At 42.7% G+C, this 22,477-nt stretch overlaps 1 protein-coding gene across 7 annotated transcripts in view; it reads left to right on the top strand.

Annotated features, from left to right (window-relative positions):
• The first annotated feature begins 281 nt into the window (after positions 1-281).
• Positions 282-22,477, top strand: part of ITGB6 (integrin subunit beta 6) — a 132,391-nt gene continuing 110,195 nt past the window's right edge. For 6 of the 7 annotated variants that reach the window (XM_053215149.1, XM_015082903.3, XM_015082894.3 and 3 more), the window contains exon 1: positions 283-533. The gene's annotated coding sequence lies outside the window, so the exon portion shown is untranslated. Of the gene's footprint in view, positions 534-22,477 lie in introns of all 7 variants that reach the window. The other variant, XM_053215148.1, reaches the window with a different exon arrangement.

Raw genomic sequence — 22,477 nt, 5'->3', positions numbered from 1 at the left:
CATTGGCTTGGATGCCAGTTCAACTCTCAACTTGCCCACTACTATTTTGGGGCATTAAAATCTGCAAGCGCTTCCTGCCCCAGCCCTCCTGCCATCCATTAGGTTTGAATGTCCTTTATGGAACGAACTTGATCCCCCTGCCTTACTTTTGGTCTCTCTCCAGAGCAGCTAATGCGCTGGCATAGTTCTGCCATTTGTCAGCCAGAAGTCTGGTTACACATTTGCTCGTCAATCTAAACCTAACCTCTTCTCATACGAGCACTTGGGGTTTCATGTAAATCAACCAGACATTCTGTCATTCACCAGCAATATCTCTCCATAGTAGTCTACACCAATGTGCCTTCATGAAATATTTCACTATGTTTGTGGAAGAAATATTCAAATGAACGTGCTTTTTCAGGAATGGTGACACCAGAATGTTACAAATCTGTTCATTACCACAACAAGGATAAATGGTATTTCTGCCAAAGACTTGATAACGGGTGCAGTAATGCATCTCAGCACTTTCTGAAATTAAAGGTCTGCCCTGAGAGGTAAGTAGTATAATGCATGACTAACAAACGCAAACCCAAACTTGGGAGCTGAGTTTTCCTTGTCAGTGTAATTGATCCTTTCCCACAGCCTCTGCCTTAGGAAGTTCATAATGTTACTTCTCTTTGGATATTAACATCCAGGTGAGGCTGACCCCCATGGTTTGTAGGAGGGAAGATCCTCATTAATTTAGCATGCTTTATTGTGATTTTTCTTACATCTGAATTCACACATGCTTTTAACAACTCTTCTTCAAAAATCTGCTATGGTTGTAAGGACAGTATTTCATGGAATTATTAGTTCATCATTCAGGAAAATATTTAAAATTCAGTTGAATAGTCTCTTAAACAGCTTTTTAAGATATTGTTTCTGATTATAGTGATTGTCAGTTGTTGTTTTTTTTTTTTTAAGTAGGCGATTTGACTCTAGCCTTCACTAGGTCTTTTGGCATTTTCAAAGCGTCACAAAGGAACTGAGGAACTGGGAATTTAAACAAGAAGAATCATTATCAGTTCTCATTGACACGTGCATGACATTGGGCCAGTTAACCTCAGTGTTACTAGATCATAAAATGATGTTTTAAGGTAGACCTAATTCATGAAAACTATGGAAAAAATGAAGAGGGGAAGGCTTCCCATCGAGGATATTTACAAAGAGCTCATTTTATTCCTACAAGTGTCTGAAAATGCCTGGTATCATTACTATTCACTTCGAGCACTGGAAGTATTACTACCAGTGCTATAAAAAAAAATTCAATATCTGAAAGGTTATTCATCCAAAGAATGTGTCCTCTAAAATTAAAGACTCACAGAGTTCTATCATATTCACTCTCAAAATGCCTAAAATGGACAGGATACAGATTCTAGTCAGAGAGTAATGGTTTTCCTTGACTGTTTTGGATTCTGAACAGGCTCAGCAGATCATAATTAAAGTTTTTTAGCACCGGCTTTCAAATATAAAGTCACTTGGTCACAATGTAAAGATTAGTGTCTACCTAAGTAAAATTCTGCGCCTTAGGGAAATGCAGAAATGCTTTCCTCCTCAGCCTCCTCTACACTGCTGTTCCTTCCGAGGTAGCCTTTTTCCTCTATCTGACTTACTCCCTCTAGTGTTTTCTGGATGAAGTACATGAATTAAGGCTCAATTCACACACAAACAAAAAACGTTACTGCAATCTCTCAATATTTTCCCCAGTTACCATACACTAAAGCAAAGTTGCCACCAGATGTTTCGACATGAACACTAAGTGATTGCAAGAATTTTTTATCGAAGAGTCTCAAACTTAGATTCTTGTATTCCAACTTCAGCTCCCCAAAGTAAGCATTGACTTAAATCTGTTAGGCTTTAGATTCCTTCTCTGCCTTTGAAACCTTACATTCTAATTCACTTTTACTGTGATAGGCAAAAGGGGAAAAGATTCTCTAATGAACTAAGGCATTCAAGAAGGCGTTTGACATGTTTTCCAAGGATAGAACTTACGTTTTGATTCTTCTAAGTTACCCAAGAGGTTCAAGGTATTTTGTCTCAAGAGAAAAGTGATTAATTTTTTTTTGAAATAGCCTTCTGGAAACACTGGCATATTTTCTACCACAGAAGCCCTCAGTCAAACCAGGAAGAGTAGCTTCTTGGGAAATGTATTGCTAATGGGCACTTTTTCTTTAACAGAGAAGAAAATACACTTCCAAAGCTGTCAGCTGCCGTTGCTGCTACTTTGGAAACCAGCCACAGCTGACTGTGAGAGCTAACTATAGGCCAAGGTCATCTGGGGATCTCCCAAGCCTGCTACAGCGATGGCACCCATACGTTGCTGGAGTGCATGGGCTTTGCCAGTCCAGCCAGTCTAGCCCAGAGAGCTATTCTGAGTCGGAATTTCCACAAGAAGGCCCTTGATTGCCCTTCATGCTGCTGGCAGTTACTTTCATACTTAACCGTTCTGAACCATAATCTGCTTTACACACTGGCCTCTTTGCACCTTTACAATATCCTACCTGTTTTCAGACCCCCACGGGGGGTTCACAGGTATGTCAAAGTATAATATTAAAACTGACCTTTACTGATCTTTGTTTAACAACACAAAGCTCACCAGGGCTACATCAAATTACTTCAACCAAGTGCCTGAGCAGGAAACCCTCAGGCTTATTTAGCTTCCTTCTTCTCTACCGTCATCTACCAGCCTCTAATCTCTGCCAGGCCTTGTCCATTCAGATCCCTATAGATCTCTCCTCTTCCATGTCCACTGCCATTACATTTCATCCACTTTTGCCTAGATTGAAGTAATAACCTCCCAGCCAATCTCCTGCCTCCAATTCACCAACATTCCACCATCAGTTATATTTCAAAATTACATCAGAATGCATAACTCTTCTGTTTAAAACCCTTCCTTGGTTCCTCATCGGCTACAAGATAAATCCCAAACTCTCTAGACTGACATTTTCCAGACTACTTTTCCAGGCTCATCTCTTATCATTCCCTTCAGGCCATCTTTCTATCTCTCCCTTCATCATATCAATATACCCGCTCCCTCAAACCCTCCATGCTCGCCCATGTCTCCAGATCTGTCTAGCAATCTTATCTACCTAGTGATCTTCTATATTTCTTCCATCAAGATTCAGTTTGAGCATCATCCTTTTGATGGGGATTTCCCTGACACTCTTCCAAAACTTGCCCCATGGCTCAAATACATACACATGTGTAGTTAGTCCTTCCATCTATCATGCTCCATAGGCGATTGTTGACTGTTAGTTCTTGTATCACTAGGAAGTGCGCGTGCGCACGCACACACAGATTTTAGACTCTCCCACTAGGCTGTGAGGTTCTTAATGTAAGAATCTTATATTATTGATTTTTGTGTTCTCAATATCTATAGCGATACTTAAAGCAATAAATAAATTTTGTTGTGTTAATAAATCTCACAAAGAAATCAGCCAGTCACATCCAAGAAAGTGTATTTTAATTCAAGTCCTTTTTTTTTTTTTAACCTATGCCCTTTGCTAAACAGAACTCGATTTACCAGGTCTTATGCTGGGTTGTACTCTAAGGACCCATATCTGAACTTCAGGAAAGCTCATGCTTTTGCCAAGAGATGAACTAGAAAAATACTGGGGACCAGAGAATTAGGTCAAAGGAAAAGAGTCAGGAGCAAGGATGTTCTGGGGCAGGGGCATGCCACCCAATAAGCGCAGTCCAATTCTGGAAGACTTTGGAACCAAAGGAGCTGTTAAAATTGAAATGGGGGTACCTGGATGGCTCAGTTGGTTAAGCGTCCATCTTCAGCTCAGGTCATGATTTTGTGGTCCGTGGGTTCAAGCCTCGCGTCGAGTTCTGTGCTGACAGCTCAGAACCTGGAGCCTGCTTTGGATTCTGTATCTCCCTCTCTGTCTCTTGCCTGCTCACACTCTGTCTCTCTCACTCTCAAAAATAAATAAACAAAAAAAATTAAAAATAAAATAAAATTGAGACAGACACCATGGATGGTTCATACATATTGTATGCCTCGAGGCTGTCTCTTCTCTTACTTACATCCCTATATGCTCTGCTCATCCATTCAAATTCCCAGCTTACATCTAGGCTTAACTTGGTAACCTTCACTTCAAGGTCAATTACCAGCATGGTTCTTACCTTTGCCTTTCTAGGTGAATCATTTCCCCTCATGAAGTTTTCTCCAAGACAAATATTTCTTCAAGAGACTGCCAAGGTTGAACTAATCTCTACCTACCCAAGGTCACGTTTGGGAGTCACAGTTCATGACCCACAATCTTTTCTGTACCTCCTTGTCACACCAAGTGTCAATACTGCTTAAGTTCTGCTCAAAGCTCAAGCAGACGTCGATCCTCACTGCTGAAAAGTTGACTCCTAGAAAAGTGTTTTGACCATGAAGTTCTTCTCATATCAGATGAGTCTCCATATCTAACCTTTTACTCTTCATCTATAAAGCTCTCCGTTTTATTATTATCTCATTTTTTAAAAAGTTACTGAGCCTTTCTTCATGTCCCAGACCTGAGATACGGTCAGTAAACAAGACAAACACTGTCCTTCTCCTCAAGAGCTTGCAATCTAGCTATTTCTCTATTGACCCTTGAATATGACTTATATATAGGAAATCTGTCTGTGTGCACTGAGTAAGTTCACACCTGCTGTCCCTCTGACCGGTCTGAATTCTTATAATTCACCAAGGTTCTATTCAAGTCTTCCCACCAAAGCCTGGTGTTGTCTCTGTCTTACATCAGGGTGTATTAAGAACTGGCTAAAGTACCATATCTAAGGATGTTGTGTAGAGTGCTGATCTTAAAGAGGCTTCTAGTGGTATCTCCAAGGGCTCTGTCATACCTATAACTTGTATCAGTTGGAGGTTTTGATACACATAGAAAAGGCATGCTTACTCCTTGTGTGAACAGCATGGATGGGTAAGAAAGCTATCCAACCACAGAATCAAGATATATTCATTATCTCTTGCTACATAGCAAATCACACCAAAATTAAGTGGCTTAAAACAACAAGTATTTATCATCTTATAGTTTCTTTAGTTCACAAATCCAGATGTGTCTTAGCTGGGTGTTTCTGACTCAGGGTTTCTCCTATAATTTCAGTCAGAATGTGGTCAGGTCTGCAGTGATCTGAAGGCTTGACTGGGGTGGAGGATCTTCTTTGAATCTGGCTCACTTGCATGGCTGTGGTCAGGGGACTTCAGTTCCTCACCAAGTAAAACCTGTCTATAGGCTGCATGCACATCCTCAGGACATGGTGCAAACTTCCTCCAGAAAGAACAAGCTGAGAGAAGAAGAAAGTCACAATGCCTTTTAGGACCTAGTTTTTAAACTCACACACCATCACTTCCACTTTATTCTATTTATTAAAAACAAGTCACTGGGTCCACCTGTACTCAAGGAGGGGAATTAGGCTTCACACCTTGAAGGGAGGAGTATTCACAAACTTTGTGAATATATTTTAAAACCACAGAAGCTGTTAAATATTGAATATTGGGGCTGTGGCCTAAATCTAATTCTAGGATGTGAAAGACATAATTTTGCAGCAGTCTGAATGAAAATTCTTAGGATTTTTAGTCAACAGAGTTCATTATGGGCCTGCTTCAATCAACGTGATCTTAGGCCACTTGAAAATCCAGGTGCCATCTGTGGTGAGGAAGTGAGTCACGTCTGTTTTACTGTGTTGGGGTCAGACCACAGCAGAGAGCCATGTTTGGTTTGGGGCACCACATGGGGAACACACACTGGGGCCCATGTGGAGCACAGCAAATAGGGTGGTCAAGAAACTTGGAATCATGTCCTATAAAAGGTTGTCGAGGGAACAAGAGAAGTTTAGGTCATGTGGTCTTAGGTATGCTGCAGTCATTATCTTCAAGAATGTGAAGAACTTTCATATATAGAGATAGACTTGTGCTGCTTGCCTCGTGCTGCAGTCAGAACCAATGGGTTGAAGTCCCAGGAGAGACACTTTGGATCAATGTAAAGAAGATATTTCTAAGAGTCAAAACGGACTTAAAATGAAAGCGGCTGCCTTCAAGGGTCACTCTTGTTATCAGAGGCATTGGAATAGTCAGAGGGCTGACTTGGCATGTAGGAGGAGGGAACTGGTATGATATTGTTGCATGGAGACTCTGTGATCTCACAAATACTTTCCTCATGTAGCTGTGTAGTTATCATTACCTCAGCATGGAGTAAATTGATGGCAGTGGGCAGAATCTGTTCTTCAGTTGGATTAGAAAGCAAGGCAGATTTTCTTTTTTTAAATAAGGATCATTTGTTAGTTCACATTTCTGGATGTTGGAAATTTGGGCTGGGTTGGGCTCAGCTGTTTGGTTCTTCTTCAAGTCTCATCTGGGCCAGATGGTTGGTCTAGGATGAGCCTCACTCACATGACCAGTGATTAACAGATAGTCTGCTGGGGTTTTGAGCTTGTTTTTATGGTGCTCTCATGGATCCAGTGCAGTAGGAGCTGGTAAGGAAGTCTTTACCTGTATTTCAAGTCTTTACCTATATTATGTTTGCTAATATTTCAACGGTCAAAGCAAGTTACATAGTCAAACCCAGCATCAACTAGACTTCTTGATGGGAGGAGTGGCAAAGTGGTCAGCACACAAGAAAGGTATTTATGGCCATTTTGCAATCTACTACAGAGGCTTTTTCCAAATTACCTGAATGAAGTCTAGATGTCACTTTGGAGATCCCTTTGCTTTCCTTGAGAATCAAAACTCATGCATTGGTGCATGACTGTGCATAATCCACAGCACAAGGAATGTGTTCTCTGTCATGAGGAGCCCAGTGATGACATGGAGTTAGCCATTGCCCAGCAGCCATGTACAAAGAGCTCAGACCACCCTTATGAGGGGCCAAAAGGGGGAAACCTCAGCCTCCAGAAGGAGCCTCCCATCCATTTGGGGGAAACAGAAGGAGAAGACAATCTTAAAGAAATCTATGGCGACATATTCCATGACCTGTTGAGGGAAGAATGGTGTCTTAGAAGAATTTGAAGATATATTCTGGGCCCCCATCTTAACTCAGCAGTAAGGCAACGTTGTACTTAGTAAGAAGCTGCTCTCTGCTGATAACTCCCCAGGCTCTGTGACTAGACACAGCCCCACCACTGCATGTAGCATTTCCAACTATCTCTTAACACTGGACTCCGCTGTTGGTTGCCATTTGAATTGGCACATACCCTATTGTCTTATAGAAGAGTTGAAGAAGATACCTTCATCTCTTTAAGAAAAAGGTAAAAACTAAATATGGATGAATAGGGCTGTGACTTCATCGAGAAAAGAATATCCCTGTTAATTAAACATACAAGGAAAATGTATCTGTGTCAAAAAAATACCTTAAGATGCTATTATGAAACAGCTTCATTCACTCATTCCTTCATGTTGTCCACCTGGCTCCCGTAGTCATTTGAGTTTTCCACTCTTGATGAATAACTATTCACCATAATTTCCAAGCTAGGTCTTTAATAATTTGTAAGGTTTTACTTCTTGCTGCACCCTTTGCTTTGTGTAAAATGAGATAAGGGGAGTGGTCAAGTATTTGATTGACTAATTGATAGCACGGGGTCAAGTTTCCGGGAGAAAACAAGGATTAGGGAAAAAGACCCCCTCCCTCATTTAGATAAATATTTTGTCAAACCCAAATGGCCGATTCACATCTAATCATTGTATGTTAAGCAGGGACAGCTGGAGCTTACTGCTTGAATCCTGCCCAGTCTTTATTCCTTCTATAAAGACAGGAAACAGAAGGGCTCTGCACACAGCAGTCACAGACACTCATCAAAGACAAACCACTGACATGGAACGTCACAAGAAAAGGCTTGCTGGCCCAGTGTTGACGTTTGAGCACCACATGCAGGCACACTCTAAGGAACATGGTCAGCAGCCTTCTCCCTTCATCTTTTGCGGGTGGAGGCTGAGGAACAAGGCTCCCTTAGTTTCCTAACAAATGACCTGTTTCGGTGAAGTAAGAAAGGGAGGGCCGTCACTCAGTCAGCCAGTCTGTTGTAAGCCAAGTTGTAGCGATGTTAGTATTTCATGCCAGTCATTCTGTCTAACAGAAACTCGCCCTGGCTTTTTTCCATTCCTTTTAGCAAGATTGCAGTTGTAAATCAGCGAGAGTGTCCTGGAGGCTGCTTCAGGTTGGTTGTCAGGAGTAGTCTAGGAGGAAGAATCTTCAGAATAATTTAGAATATGAGTCTAAGAGGGAAGGTCAATTTTGCTATTTAGAACCAGAGCACTGTGTCAAACTTGGCTTTGAAGAGATGCTCTAAATGTCAGCCTTGGAATTAGAATTTAAATATCTAAAAAAAAAACAGTAGTTCCGGGTTCTCAGCTCTGACCTCTGAACATCCTCTAAATTGGGAGGCCACATTAATAATAATCCATTTTGGATTGGTAAAATCCCTTTTTACTCATAAGAAGTTTCATTTGTAGCTCCAAGAGGAAAACAGGGTGCATGTTGTTCTGACCTGAAGGGCATTATGGATTTTCAGCGAGAGCTTAGGTCCTGGTCCTATGTCTTTTCTTTGCTTTTCTTATTCCTCATTCCTTCCTTCCTTCCTTCCTCCCTTTCTCTCTTTCTTTCTTTCTTTCTTTCTTTCTTTCTTTCTTTCTTTCTCTTTCTTTCTTTCTTTCTTTCTCTCTCTTTCTTTCTACCTCTCCCTATTTCCAAAAGCTTCCAACTCCTGGTAACTACTTTTCTATGCTCTGTTTCTATGACTTTGACTTTTGTTGTTTCTAAAGATTCCACATTTGAATGATAACCATTCTGCACTTGCTTTTCTCTGTCTGATGTATCTCACTTAGCATAATGTCCTCAAGGTTCATCTATGTTGTTGTCAATGGCAGGATTTTCCTTTTCCTCATGGTTGAATAATATTCTATTGTGTGTGTATATGTATCTCACATCTTCTTTATCCATTCATCTTTTGATAGACAGGTTATTTCCACATCTCAGCTATCGTGAATAGTGCTACAATGAACATGGGAGTGCCAGTGTCTTTTTGATATTCTATTTTCATTTCCTTTGGATAAATACCCAGAAGTGGGATTGCTGGATCATATGGTAGTACTATTTTAAGATTTTTTTACTCCTACCTCTTAATAACAGTGTGACCTTGGCAAATGCAATGACCCTTCTGGGCCTTTCCTTCTTTATCCCTAAAATTAAAAAAAGAGTTATTCAGAGGAATACATGAGAAAGAATTTTGTAAAGTATTAAGAAGGCCCAATTAGAAACCATGGTATAGGATGATGAATGGCCAAAGTCACTCAACCAGCAGCTGCAGAATCAGGGTTACAACCTATGTTTCACGACTCAACACCTAGCCTAGTACCAGGTGGCTTGTTAACTGAACGCACACATGTTTTCCTCTGACATCAACCCCTCTGAACTAAGGACTGGATTGATAGGCATAAATTAAGTAGAGCATGGAAGGTGGGATCTATCCACTTCCCCGATCAGTCTACCCTGCAACTCCTCCAGATTTACCTAATCCTCAGTAAGTTCCAGTTACAAGCAGGACTCAGCAGATATTCTTTAATGGAAAGAATCTAAGAGCAGGAATCTATTATAGCCCCATTGTTGGGAAGCGTGAGTGGGAAGGGTGCAAGGGGATTTGGAAATAATCCATAGATAAGGCAACAATCCACAGATGTAAAATTCACTGCTGCTCCCTACCTACAGCTCTCTGTTCTGGCCCTGACCCCATATCCTCAGCAGATATGCCTCTTCTTTGGGTGCCTATGAATGCCTCCTCCCACAGGGTCACTGTGAAATTACACCACGGACACATTTCACCCTGCCATGACTTCTGCTGCACCATGTCTCTAAAGTCTTAGAGAGGACTCTCTATGGACTTAAAGAGGAAGAACACAGACCCCGGGGACAAAAGCCAACCCCCTTTTTTAAAAGCATCATTCTTGGCCAGTCCCACACTAGTGTTCTCTATCAGAAGTCACTGGGAAAAAAATAAACAGCTCAAGTAATATTTAACTCTGATCACACTGCTATGCTTGAATTATTAACATTTGGCAACCAGAAGAAACAACAGCACTTCATCTAGACACTTAAGAAGGAAAAAGGAACAGCTCATAACCCAGCCTTTATAAGATGTTTGAGCAATCGTTTTGGATGGGCACATGCAGGCTTCACACATACTAGCAAGCATTGTGAAGTGTGATGACTGATTCACTCACTGTGCAAATAGTTATTGAGCTGGCACAGTTCTAGGTGCTGGTAATACATCAATGAGCAAAACAGACAACAATCCCTGATCTTGTGGAGCTTATATTTTAGGGGGAGGTGGAGGAGGCAAATATTCAACAACAAATACAGTAAATAAGGAAATTACATGGTATCTTAGGAGGTAGGAGAGAAACATATAGCAGGGCAAGAAGAATAGGCAGTGCTGGGGGTGAGAGGGTTCATTTTACACGAGGTGGTCAATGTTGGCCTCATTAACTGGTGAGAGTTCAGTAAAGTCTTAAAGGAAGAGATGGGAGCCAAATGAGTATGCAAAGCAGTGCTATAGACAGAGAGAACGGCCAGTGCAAAGGTCCTGAGGTAGGAGCATGAGCAGAGTGTGAGCAGAACAGCAAGGAAGACAGTATGCCTACGACAGAGTGGGTAAGAAAGAAAGTAGAGGAAATGAGGTCATAGAGGAACAGTGATCAGGTATGTAGGACTCTGTAGGCTGATGTATAAGCTTTGTTTTTCTTTAGGGAAATGGGATCCTTGGAGTCTTTGGAGGAGAGTGATCTGACATACTTAAATAGGATCCCGTTCTGTATGGTTTCATTATATGCTTAGTCTAGGTCACAGAGATATACCCTTTGCACTGAAAATAACCACCTCCACCGCTTTTCCTCAAAGATGTTCAGAGTTGGCAGGCTTCCAGGCTAACTGTATCCCCCACTGAACTGAACTCATCTGAGTCTCCCTCATAACTCCCTGTCCCTCTGGAAACAAAATCCCACCATCTTCCAGCCCAGACTCACATAGAGATGAACAGAGAAAGGGAAGAATCTCCTCTTTTCCTGTTTGCAGTTTCCCAGTAATTCAGACTCCACCCAGCGAGATCCATTAGAGCTAATTAACGACCCTCCTTTCAGGAGGTGTCTCCTCACTATGATTAATTCTCGGTCAGAGACAGAAAGCTTGTTCCATTATGATTCTTTTTAAAAAATTATTATTATTCAGGCTTCTAGTACTGGCATGAACTGCGGGTGAATTTCTGAAGTCATGTTACTTAGCTGTCACAACTAGTAATAGAAAAATTCAATTTATAAAGAATTAGGAGAGGCAGCAGAGGCATGCTCTTCGGTTTAGAACAAAGGAGATCAATCCTGACACAATGGCAGCATGACATCCATGGACTTTGAAGATTCCAGCCTTCCTCTTCATTAATTAGAGAGAATCAAGAGTTCTGGTGGTTAATTATTTGCAGAAATTGTGCTCTGCAAAAGCAGATGCCAGCTCCCTCCAGCCGCCTCCAGCAGCAGCTCCGCATGATAATTAAACTGCGTGTCAGTCCCAAGCTCCGTCTGGGTTGGCAAATACACACTTGGATGACCACTCCATCCGCCACCCCTCAGGCTCAGGCAGGGCCCTGGGGCTTCCTTACCCAGGACCCCCCAGGGGCTGGCACTATTCTGAATGGATTGCCCTGGATAGGTAGTGCCTTTAAAATCCACATCGAGCAATATAAGATCAAAGTCATGGAGAATCTCTTACAAAGCGTGTGTTTAGTGAGGTCAAGGGTATTCCCTGTCAGGGTCAGTTGGTAGACTCTAGCATTGCATTGCCATCCCTGCTGCTGCTGTTGTGTCAGGGTGAAACAATCAATTCTATTTAAACAACAACAACAGCAACAACAACAACTTTAGCTTTTAATGTTTTAATGCAAAAGTCATATATTATCCTTTGCATCCAATTCAAGCAACATGAAATTGTACAAAGTAAAAAACGAGGGCTCCTCCATGCCCCTTCCCATCCCACCCTCCAGAGAGAACCAAGTGAGGGCTGAGGCTTTCTCTCAGACTCTTCTTATACGTTAGGTTGCAGTCTTTGAATACTTTTCTGACCTGCCAGATACTGACACCTTAACATGACATTGTAGGATCGCTGCTACTTTTTCTGTACCCGTGAGATCCACTCCTGTCCTGCCTCTGTGCTTCTGCAAGACTCAGTGGCAGATTTAACACAGGGCCACCTCCATTTGGGAGTCTTGCCCTTGGATTTGACCACATGGACTGGCCTGAGAATGTACTGGCACTTAACTGTATGATCTTACTGTTTCCATGCAGGGGACAGGAGGTAAATCAGACAACCCCATCTTGGTGTTAGCAATGCATTTGCAGCTAAACATATTGAGCCCAGTCTTTACTTGACAACAGATATTGTTGGGAAAAAAGAACATGCACATTATAGAAGTCATCAGCACTGTTGAAGTAAAGAGATGCCTTTCATCTGCTCCAACACCGAGGAGAGGGAAATGGGATGCAGAGCTGCTCTTCCAGAAATGCAACTGTTGCTAAAGTCAGCTCGGGCCTCATTTGCCATAGGTGAGGCAGCAGACAGAGTCACCTCTCACACCTGCCCTCCCAGACATCAATTAATTTCTTGGGGAATTTATTCCAAAACTGAGCAGGGCCAGGGGTGTGTGATTGGCATTCAGGAAAAGCTGTGGGCAGCAAAATGAGGGTGGCTGCCAGGCAGGCCGCTCCCCAAATACCCAGATTGCCTTGGGTGTTTTGACATTTGCTGGCATTAAGACCCCGTGGCCATTTCACAGCCCATTTATTTAAGGTATTTGAAACTCTCCCTGTGGGGCAGCTAAGGTTGTAATATTAGCTTGGCAGACATGAGACCCTCTCTCAGGTTACCAGTCATTCTGACCACTTAGAGGTTACCAATTCTAAATAGCAGTAAGCAAGTTTTAGCTACATCTTGGTTGTAGCATTTATTACTTGTTTGTAACTATCTGCCTACCGGACTCTCTCTCCTACTGGCAAGTTATCTCCTTGAGGGCACTGACTGTGTTTTAAGCACCTTGGGGCTGCCAGCACCTCTCTGGAACTGGGGTACAGGTTTTTAACTCTATTTTCCTGGGTTTTTATTAATTAGTATTTGTTCGGTGACAGGTTTCTGTGGTGGTGATAGTAATTGTTTCTATGGACATAACTTGACACAAGATACGATGGTTAGTTTTTTGTGTTGCTTGGTTACGCTATGCCACCCAGTTTTTAATCAAACATTAATCTAGGCGTTGCTGTGGAGGTATTTGGTAGATGTGATTATCATCTACAATCAGTTGACTTTAAATTAAAGAGATTATTCTTAACAATATGGGTAGGCGGGGTGCCCGGGCGGCTCAGTCGGTTAAGCATCTGACTTCGGCTCAGGTCATGATATCACAGCTTGTGAGTTCGAGCACTGCATGGGGCTCTGTGCTGACAGCTCAGAGCCCGGAGCCTGCTTTGGATTCTGTGTTTCCCTCTCTCTTTGACCCTCCCCCACTCATATTCTGTCTTTCTCTCTCTCTCTCTCTCTCAAAGATAAATCAATGTTAATAATAATAATAATAATAATAATAATATGGGTGGGCCTCATCCAGTCAGTTGAAGTCCCTAAGAGCAAAATCTGAGGTTTCCTGAAGAAGAAATTCTGACTATAGACTGCAATATTGGGGCACCTGGCTGGCTCAGTTGTTTAAGCGTCTGACTCTTGATTTCAGCTCAAGTCATGATCTCACAGTCATGAGACTGTGGTGTCGGGCTCCATGCTGGGCATGGAACCTGCTTAAGATTCTTTCTCTTTCTCTCTTTGTCCCTCCCCGACTCATGTGCGTGCACACACGTGTGCTCGCTCTTTCTTTCTCTCTTTCCCTCAAAAAGAAGAAGAAGACTGCAGCATCAGCTCTTGCCTCTTGAGTTTCCAGGCTGGTGGCCTGTCCTATGGATTTTGGATTTGTCAGCCCCCACAATTGTATAAGTCAATTTCTTAAAATATATCTATATAAAATATCTCTTATTGGTTCCATTTCTCTGGAGAACCCTGACTGATACACATCATATACATGAATCCATGTAAAACACACCATTCATTCATTCATTTTTTCATTCGTTCATTTATTTATTCAGTTCACTCAACAAATATTTTCTGAGTGCCAGGCATTGTGCTAAGTGCTAGGAATAATGGTAGAAAGAGGCAGTCCCGGATCTCAAAGAAAGCTTTGATTTAAGGCAAGTCGAGGGCAGTGCTGGAGTTTTCCTAAAGAAACAAACTCAGCCTAGAATCTGCAGGAACTAGACTCAGACACTGAGTCACCTGCAGCTGCCTTGGCCTGGGGCAGGGACAGCCAGGAACGGCACAGAGCCAAGAAGGAATAAAACATTTTGCCCAGGCATCTGGGGCATCCAGGCTTCACAGTGCAGAGGAAAAAAAAAAAAAAAAAAAAAAAAAAGGAGAAGAAGAAGAAGAAAAGAAGGAAAAGAAAAGACAAAAGCTTGGGGTAAAGAGAGAGATGTTCAGGGTGGTTTTTCTGGATATTGGCAACCTTAAGGTTGAAAACTCTTTCTTCCCCCGAAGGTACCGATTCTCAAGAATTCCCCTTCGTGATGTGGTGGGATGACCTCACCATGACCTCACTTCCTTTCCAGGAGCCCTGGGGATTTTTCCTCAGCCCAGCTTCAGGGAAAGGCTGGCTTTGGGTTCTGTTACTGCACCTTAAACACGTTGGCCCAGGAGCACAGCTGCTGGGAAAGAGCAGGAAAAACCTTTACTCTTTGCAGATTTAAAAGTGGCACCTTTTAAATTAGCTTTTAAAGGAATATGCTATCCTGATGTTTGTAAGTCTCTGTTGAAAAGATATAAGAGAAAGCAGTGTGAAAATGAAACAAACCAGAAGATTCAAAGAGAAGGCAGTCGGAGGTCTGTTAGCCTTCATACAAGCCAGATCCCTTCCTAACCAGGAATAGGCCCTTCCTGTCACAGGGCTCTCTCCCTGACCAAGAACATGACCACACCTTTCCTCCTCGCTGGAGGAGGAAGTAGCAGGAAGAGAAGGCAAGACTCAGAACCCGTGAGCAGCTCAGGGTTCAGGCTGTACCGAGTGAGTCCACAAAAGACTCTTTTATGAATAAGAAAAAAATGTCACCTTCCTTTGGACTTTTGACTGCCATCTGCCCTAAGATGGTCTTAATCAGTATAGGAATCCACAGGGAATAGGATTTAAAGATTGCCCCCCAGGGTTTTGCAAGGCACAGCCGTTTGTGGTGGACCTAGAACATCTCCAGCACCATGCCACGTGGGTTTCCTTTACTTCAGGAAGCTGTGGGTGGGGTTTGCCCAGTTTAGCTGAGAGGCATCCACAGCTTCAGATCTCTTCCTAAATGAGACTGAATCCCCCCATGGTTTGCCCTGAGGGGCTCACTCAGGAGTCGTGGGGCTCCAGAGCTAAGGACGTCGGAGCTACCCACCTGGCAACCTGCAGTAGAATTTTCCAGGTTCCCACAATCATCTTACTCTTGCCTGCAACTGTCTCCTCTATCTTCCCGGTCAGTTATTTACCCAAGAATCTCAATAAACTTAACATTTATTTGGCTGAAAAATATCTAACTAATTTGGATGAGGTTTCATCAGCCAAGAGTGAAGCCCAGGTGTCCCTGTTCCACTTGCTCTTGAGGGGCTCACCTGAGGGATGCAAATGCCCAGATGAGTCATGCTCCTGTCCAATTATTTTTTGCACTGGCCACTTGGGTTCCACTTGGGTTCCTCCAGCAGCCTTGGTGCTGAGGACACAGACCCAGAGATACTTTCCTCTCAGACTTGGCTTGATTAATCTGGACTCTGCCATCGTTATCCTTTGGAGAGAGAAAAATGGTGCTCACTTCATCCTTGTACCACACTCCATTCGATGCCGATATGTGTGGTTTGGGGTGCGGGATGCTTACTGCAGCTCTGAGAAAGACTTGAACCAGTGTTCAGTGGGCCCCTTTCTCAGAGTGCAGCTGTAGCAGCCAGCAAGCCCTCCTCTCTTCCTCACTGAGCCTTTGATCATCCACAGATCTCACCTGTATTGGCCAACAGACCCTTTTATGCTTTTATTTCTGGCCCGACAGGCTTGTTAGTGAAAGGAAAGAAAAGCTACCTGGATGTATGGGTGCCCTTGGTAGATGCTGCTGCCTTTTCTCCAAATATACAAGGCTGTTTCCTCAGCTTACAACCCATTCCCAGGAGAGACCTTCTCCTTCAGCCCGTCCCCAGGCTTCTGGAAGGAATTTATGTAAAGGAGTTGCCATAAGGAAGACGTAACAAGTGGTTAGGAGAGCACATTAGGTCCTGGTGCCATTTTTGAGCACCATCGGGAATGGAAAGGCAGTAGGGAGATGAACGGCTCAGTAACCGGGTGATTGAAGATATCAATCATAATTCCTCCTTCATAAGGTTACTGAGAATGTTAAACGAGATGAGGATAAAATGCTTGATGCACAGTAGGTACAAAACGAGTCCTCCTCTCCTCCTCTTAGAAAAGTTTCATATAAACCCGCATTATAGAGAGGCCCATGTGCCATGCCTGACTAGAATGGGGTGACTTAAAGCAGGGCCCATGGAGACAGACCCCTAGTCTTGTAGCCCTCATCTGCCACTTAATAGCTGTGTGACTTAGTAGGTCCCTTAACCTCTCTGCGTCTTATCTCCCCATCTGTAAAATGGGTCTGATGGTGATAGCGCTTTCCTCGTAGGAGTTTTTGTGAGGATTATTCTAGAGTGGTGCCAGGTATGCAAGGACCATCGACATAGGCTGACTGTTATACTGTGTTATTATGCTACTGATTATTATTCCTTTTCTGCACGTGCATGAGTTGCAACACCATCTGCTGTTTGTTTATTCCTTAATTTATCTCACAAATACTCTTGCACACTTACATCATCCAGGATAACATCATACAATTATGCACTGCAGAATTATAATTTTTCAAGGCATTAATAGGCGCCCCAAAAATAGTTCACTAATTAAAGAAATATGTGATTCTTTGGCTTAATGATGCTACCTAGGTATTTTTACTGCAAGACTTCACAGAACATTTAACATGTTGAACATACTCCAGGTGGAAGTCTTTCCCCCTCCACTCCTCCCAGAACTGGTGTCACCAGGACACCCTTTGGGACGTGCTGGCTTAGGATCAGGTGAAAACTAATTTGGATACAAGTTGACGAGCCTCTCTAGCTATAAGCATTGAAGGCAGGGATGTACGAAATGTGCTGGTGGGCACAGTGGTGAATAGAAGCACCAGAAAAAGTCAGGCTGGGAAGACAAAACCTATCCAGGAGAGACAAAAGTTACATTGCTGTGAGTTAGCACCCAAAGATAAGGCAGACTGCAGCTCAGTCCAAGTAAAAATAAAAGCAAGGAGGAAAAGAAGGCTGTGTTAGCCACCACTCAGTGCTTTCTCCTAGCTCTGAAATCAATTTTTTTTATTGAGCACATATACACCCCTACACACTGTCCTAGACGCAGAATGCCCTGCATAGCCAGGAGTGCCAGCACGCTCACAAATGGAGGCAGGCAGGCAGGGAGAGTGATTCTGTGGGAAGACCAGAGAATAAAGAGTTCTAGGGACCAGGGAGGGAAACATGTTCCAGGCAGGGTTCTGGGGAAAAGCTAGTCTTGAAAATTGCATATTATGTCAGGTGAAGATGACAGGAAAGACATTTCAGGCGTAGGGGCCCCTTGAACAAAAATGAAACAATACTGGCTGGGGTCAGGTCAACACTAAGTTTGGTTGGGGGTAGGGTGGGGACAGGGCAGGGAGAGCCATAAGTTCGGGCTGGAGAGTATTGGCCAAATGACTGTGAAAAGCCTTGAAGGCCATGCTTACATGCTTCATGCATTCATTCTGCAACAAATATTTAGTGAGTACCTACTATGGGCCAGGCACTATACTAAATGCTTAAGGGTAGGACATTGACAAAATGAAGCTCTGATTCTTTTTTTTTTTTTTTTTTTTTTTAGTGTTTCTTATTTTTGAGAGAGAGAGAAAGAGAGGGGGGAGACAGAGGATCAGAAGTGGGCTTAATGCTGACAGCACAGAGCCCGATGTGGGGCTCAAACTCATGAACCATGAGATCATGACCTATGAGATCATGACCTGAGCCGAAGTTGGATGCTTAACCAACCTAGCCACCCAGGCACCCCCAAAGTTCCTAGTCTCATATAGCTTGCAGTTCTGGGCATAGACAGAAACAGTAAACAAGCAAACATATAATACATCAGGTAGTAATAGATGACATAAAGCAAAATAAAGCAGGGTTGGGAAAATAGAGAGTAAATGGGGTGCTATTTTAGATGAGGTGGCCGAGGGTGACTAAAAGGGAATGACACCTGACTGAGTTCCTGAATGAAATGAGGAGTTGGCCAAGCAAACATGCAGAAGAATTATGTCCCCAGCAGAAGGAAAGTTCAGCCCGAAGTCTGAGGTGGCGGCGTATACATGGAGGGTTCTGGAGCCAGCCTCAGGAGCAGCTGGATTGGGCTGCATGACGAGGAGACAGGAGGGAAGGAAGTCAGAGAGGCCATGAGAGGCCAGGCTGCACTATGCCTCATGGGCCACTGTAAGAACTTTGTATTTTATTCGAGGCATAGTGGGAGCTTGGGCTTTATTTTATTGGCAAAGTAGTGTTGAAGGTTTTGGAGCAAGAGAGTGACAGAACAACATGATATGAGCTGTTGTTTTAGGTGAGTGGTTTTCCAATTTGAGAGGAAGAAGGAACTCTCACTTAGAGGCATCATACTTAATTCTGGTAAACCAGGGAAGCTCTGGCCGAAGTGGGAGTGAGAGTCCAGAGACCCGACCATCACCTCCTTCTTTCTCTTGCCTGTCCCAGAGACCCCATAGGACCCTCAGAACTCTTAGTATTAGGGAAGTGGCTGGGCCAGGTGTGCAGGATGGTAACAAGCTATAGACCCTGGAGGCAGAACAAGAGCCCAGGGCTTAACCACTAACCCAGAGAAAAGACCCTGTGGTCTTAGGCTGTGATAAGGGGGATGGAAATGGAGCAGAGTTGATGAAGTCCATGGATGACTTATATTATGTGCAACCAGTAAGAAAAAGCGTAATCTAAGTCAAAGAGATGGCCATCTTTGGGATTTGTGTTGGGGGATGATTTTCCCCAGATGGGTGGTCTGCATGGAGATGAGAAAAGCTGAAAAGGAGTTTCTACTTGATGGGAGAATAGTATCAGATTTGGAATAGATGCCTTTTCCTTCTCTCCACGTAAGACCTGTATTAGATGTTACCTCCTGGGCTTTATCAAGAGCAATTTCCCCCTCACCCTGCCAGCCTCACTGGCCTCTGCCATGTTCCTTGAGCACATCAGAAATGCTCCTGCCTCACTCAGGCTCTGTGCACTTGTTGCTTTTTCTGCCTTAAATGCTTCACTTCAGATATCCATGTGGTGGATCCTTCACTGCCTTTGGGTCTTCACTCAAATGCCGCCTCCCAGTGAGGGTTTCTGTAGTTACTCCACCTTCTTGACAATTGCTAGTTCCCTTCCCTGTTTTGTTCTCTTTCTTCCTTAGCCCTGTTAACTACCTAATGAACTGTACGTTTTACTTTTTAAATAGTGTTTATTGTCTCTGTCCTCATCTTCAGGACATAAGCTCTATGAGAGCAGGGGTTTCTGTCTATTTCCTCTCCCCAAGGCCTACAATACAGCTTGGCACACTGGATCTTTCACAGAGAATTTTGGAATGAATGATGGACTGTTTCCTTGAGTGGGAACTATCACAGGACTTAGGACCAGTTAAATAACAGTGCAGAAGACTTGTTACATATAGTTTTTAAAGCAGCAAAGCACATTTATTGTGGGCCATGTGGTTATCTGAAAATAATTATTCTATCCCTTGATTTGGTAAAAATACAAAAACATATGCTAAAGGAGGCATATGTTAGTTCACATGAAGATGTGAGACTTCTTTTGACAAATATTTACCCTGAAACTCCCACTGGCCAGTACTGAGCTAAGCACTGGGGTGCAGTGATGAGTGTATTTGGTAAAACATTGTGTGCTAGTTGTCTTTTCCAGTTTCTTGAAGCAACTTTAAGATGCATAACCTATATCTACAACTCATTCCTGTGGTGTCATTGTACTTATAGACAGCCCCCAACTGACAGATTGCACCGGTACAACTCATTTTTAATTCAACTGATGGAACTTAGAACATGTTGTCTTATAGAATCTGCATGATAAAGGGGAAAGCTTCTCAGACTGGGCTAAAAAGCTCATTTAAGAATAATCCAACTAAGGGGCGCCTGAGTGGCTCAGTTGGTAACGCGGCCGGCTTCAGCTCAGGTCATGATCTCACAGTTCGTGAGTTTGAGCCCCACGTCGGGCTCTTTGCTGACAGCTTGGAGCCTAGAGCCTGCTTCGGATTCTGTGTCTCCCTCTCTCTCTCTGCCCCTCCCCCGTTTATGCACACTCTCTCTCTCTCTCTCTCAAAAAAAAATTAAAATAAAAAAAAGAATAATGCAATTGACATACTATAAGTTCAAGATGAAAAACTAGAATACTGTTGGATTACTAATATCAAATAACAAAATATAAATTGAATTACAAAGGGTGTTGTTATGTATCTTGGGAGACCATGCTTGAGAAAAGCACTTGAAGATGTTGAAAAGGATCTTTGAACTCCTCAAGGGAAGCTGAAAGTCTGGATTTCAATCTGGATTTCAATTTACATCCTCCATTCTTCCCCTCTCCCAACTTTTCTTTGGTCTTTGCCATTTCACCTTCCCTTTTGCTGGCTATGTACCCCTTTATCAAACACTGTCCTCTCTCTATACCCTTGTCTTCCTTAAAATAGAAAAGAAGTCAACGAGAAAGAGCCTGTCAAGACCACCTATTTGGAAGAAGGTGGTCTCTTGTCTAGATACCCATAAAGAAAGAGAAAATGTCCCCATGTCATTCAGGGATATCAGGAATTGTGGCAAATTCAATACTCTTGGAATTATTTGTTTGCTCGTTCTTGCTTGTTTGATTTGATTTTTAAATTAATGTCATAAATAATCTTTATGCCTTAGGTTAGAACATAGGATCAATGTGAATATGAAGGTTTACACTTCCTTTTTGTCCACAGAATATCTAAGGCAAGGTAATAAATTACTGTGTTGTGATGGGGTTTCACTCTTCTTAGAAATGGGAGCTAAGGAATTCTTACATCCTCACTGCTTCAGTTTATAATAGAAAGAAACGTCTATGAGGACCAGGTGCTGTCATTATGTAGGTGAGTCATGGAGTCAGTCCCCTAGGACTCTGTTTCCTCATCTCTAAAAGGTGGGCAATAAATCTGTTCTTCCAATTTCATTAGACTGTTGACTGGAACAAACAGCAGAGTAGAAATGAAATTGCTCTTAAGACTTGAAAACCCTAGAAACCATGGTATTATAAATTTCCAAAAAGTTAACTCTGCAATGTTATCATAACCTGGATCATTTGGAAAAGCTTGATCCTTCTACCTCACTCGGGAAAGTACCAGGTTTTAAGCAAGAAGAGTTGAAATTATTCAGACTCTGATATTTGTTTTGGAACCATTATCAATAACACAAGCAGGCGGTTTAAGTCTTAAGTGCTGTAAAATGTATTTGCAAAAGGAGAGGCCAGAAAGAACAAATGCTGGTTTGAAGGAATGCTAAGTTTATATCCACATTTTTCCTACCGGTCAATTTAGGTCGTTCACACTTTAAAATTGGGAAGAGGGCAAAGACATTTCAAGTATGACCTTGATGGAGATCTTTCTGTGTCAATTGCAGAATCAAGAACTTTTCTCCCTGCGGGGCCTGACTCAGGTGTCTAGAACGTATCCTTGCCCATAAATAGCAGGATTATTCAGCATTGTGATTATTTTTCTCCACCGGGATTGTCTGGGGATTCAATTCATTCTGGGTAAACAATTAGTGTGTATCCTGGAGAGTAAAAGCTATGATGTGTGAGCGAGGCTCACAAAGGGTATTACCCATTGGTGCTATTCCCCTAGCCAACAGAGACCAGTATGGGTACAGCATCTTCTGCTTTAAGACTTGCTTACACACCTGGCAGAGTGTTTCAGCTCATCAAGATTCTTTCTCAGAGGCAAACCTTGGGGCAGACAGAAGACATTGTCTGTTGTTTTAAAGGATCAGTGGACAAAGAATCAGTAACCTGATATTCTTATTCTGAACGGGTGACAGTGAGACTGTGGATAAGCCACTTGTCCTCTCTCAGCCTCAGTATCTCATCTATAAAGGGAGAAGACTCTTCCAGCTCTACAAATATCAAGAGGCAAAGCCAATGTCATAAGCATTACCTATCCAATTTGCCACACATCTCATCAGGTGGGCCTTACTTATAGCTAAATAAAAAGATACAAACTGAGGCCAAGTGGGCCAAATAAAGCCCTAAGGCAGACTTAT

Source organism: Acinonyx jubatus, chromosome C1 (assembly GCF_027475565.1).
Source record: "Acinonyx jubatus isolate Ajub_Pintada_27869175 chromosome C1, VMU_Ajub_asm_v1.0, whole genome shotgun sequence".
In the NCBI taxonomy this organism is placed as follows: Eukaryota; Metazoa; Chordata; class Mammalia; order Carnivora; family Felidae; genus Acinonyx; species Acinonyx jubatus.
This window is presented reverse-complemented; position numbering and strand designations above follow the sequence as displayed.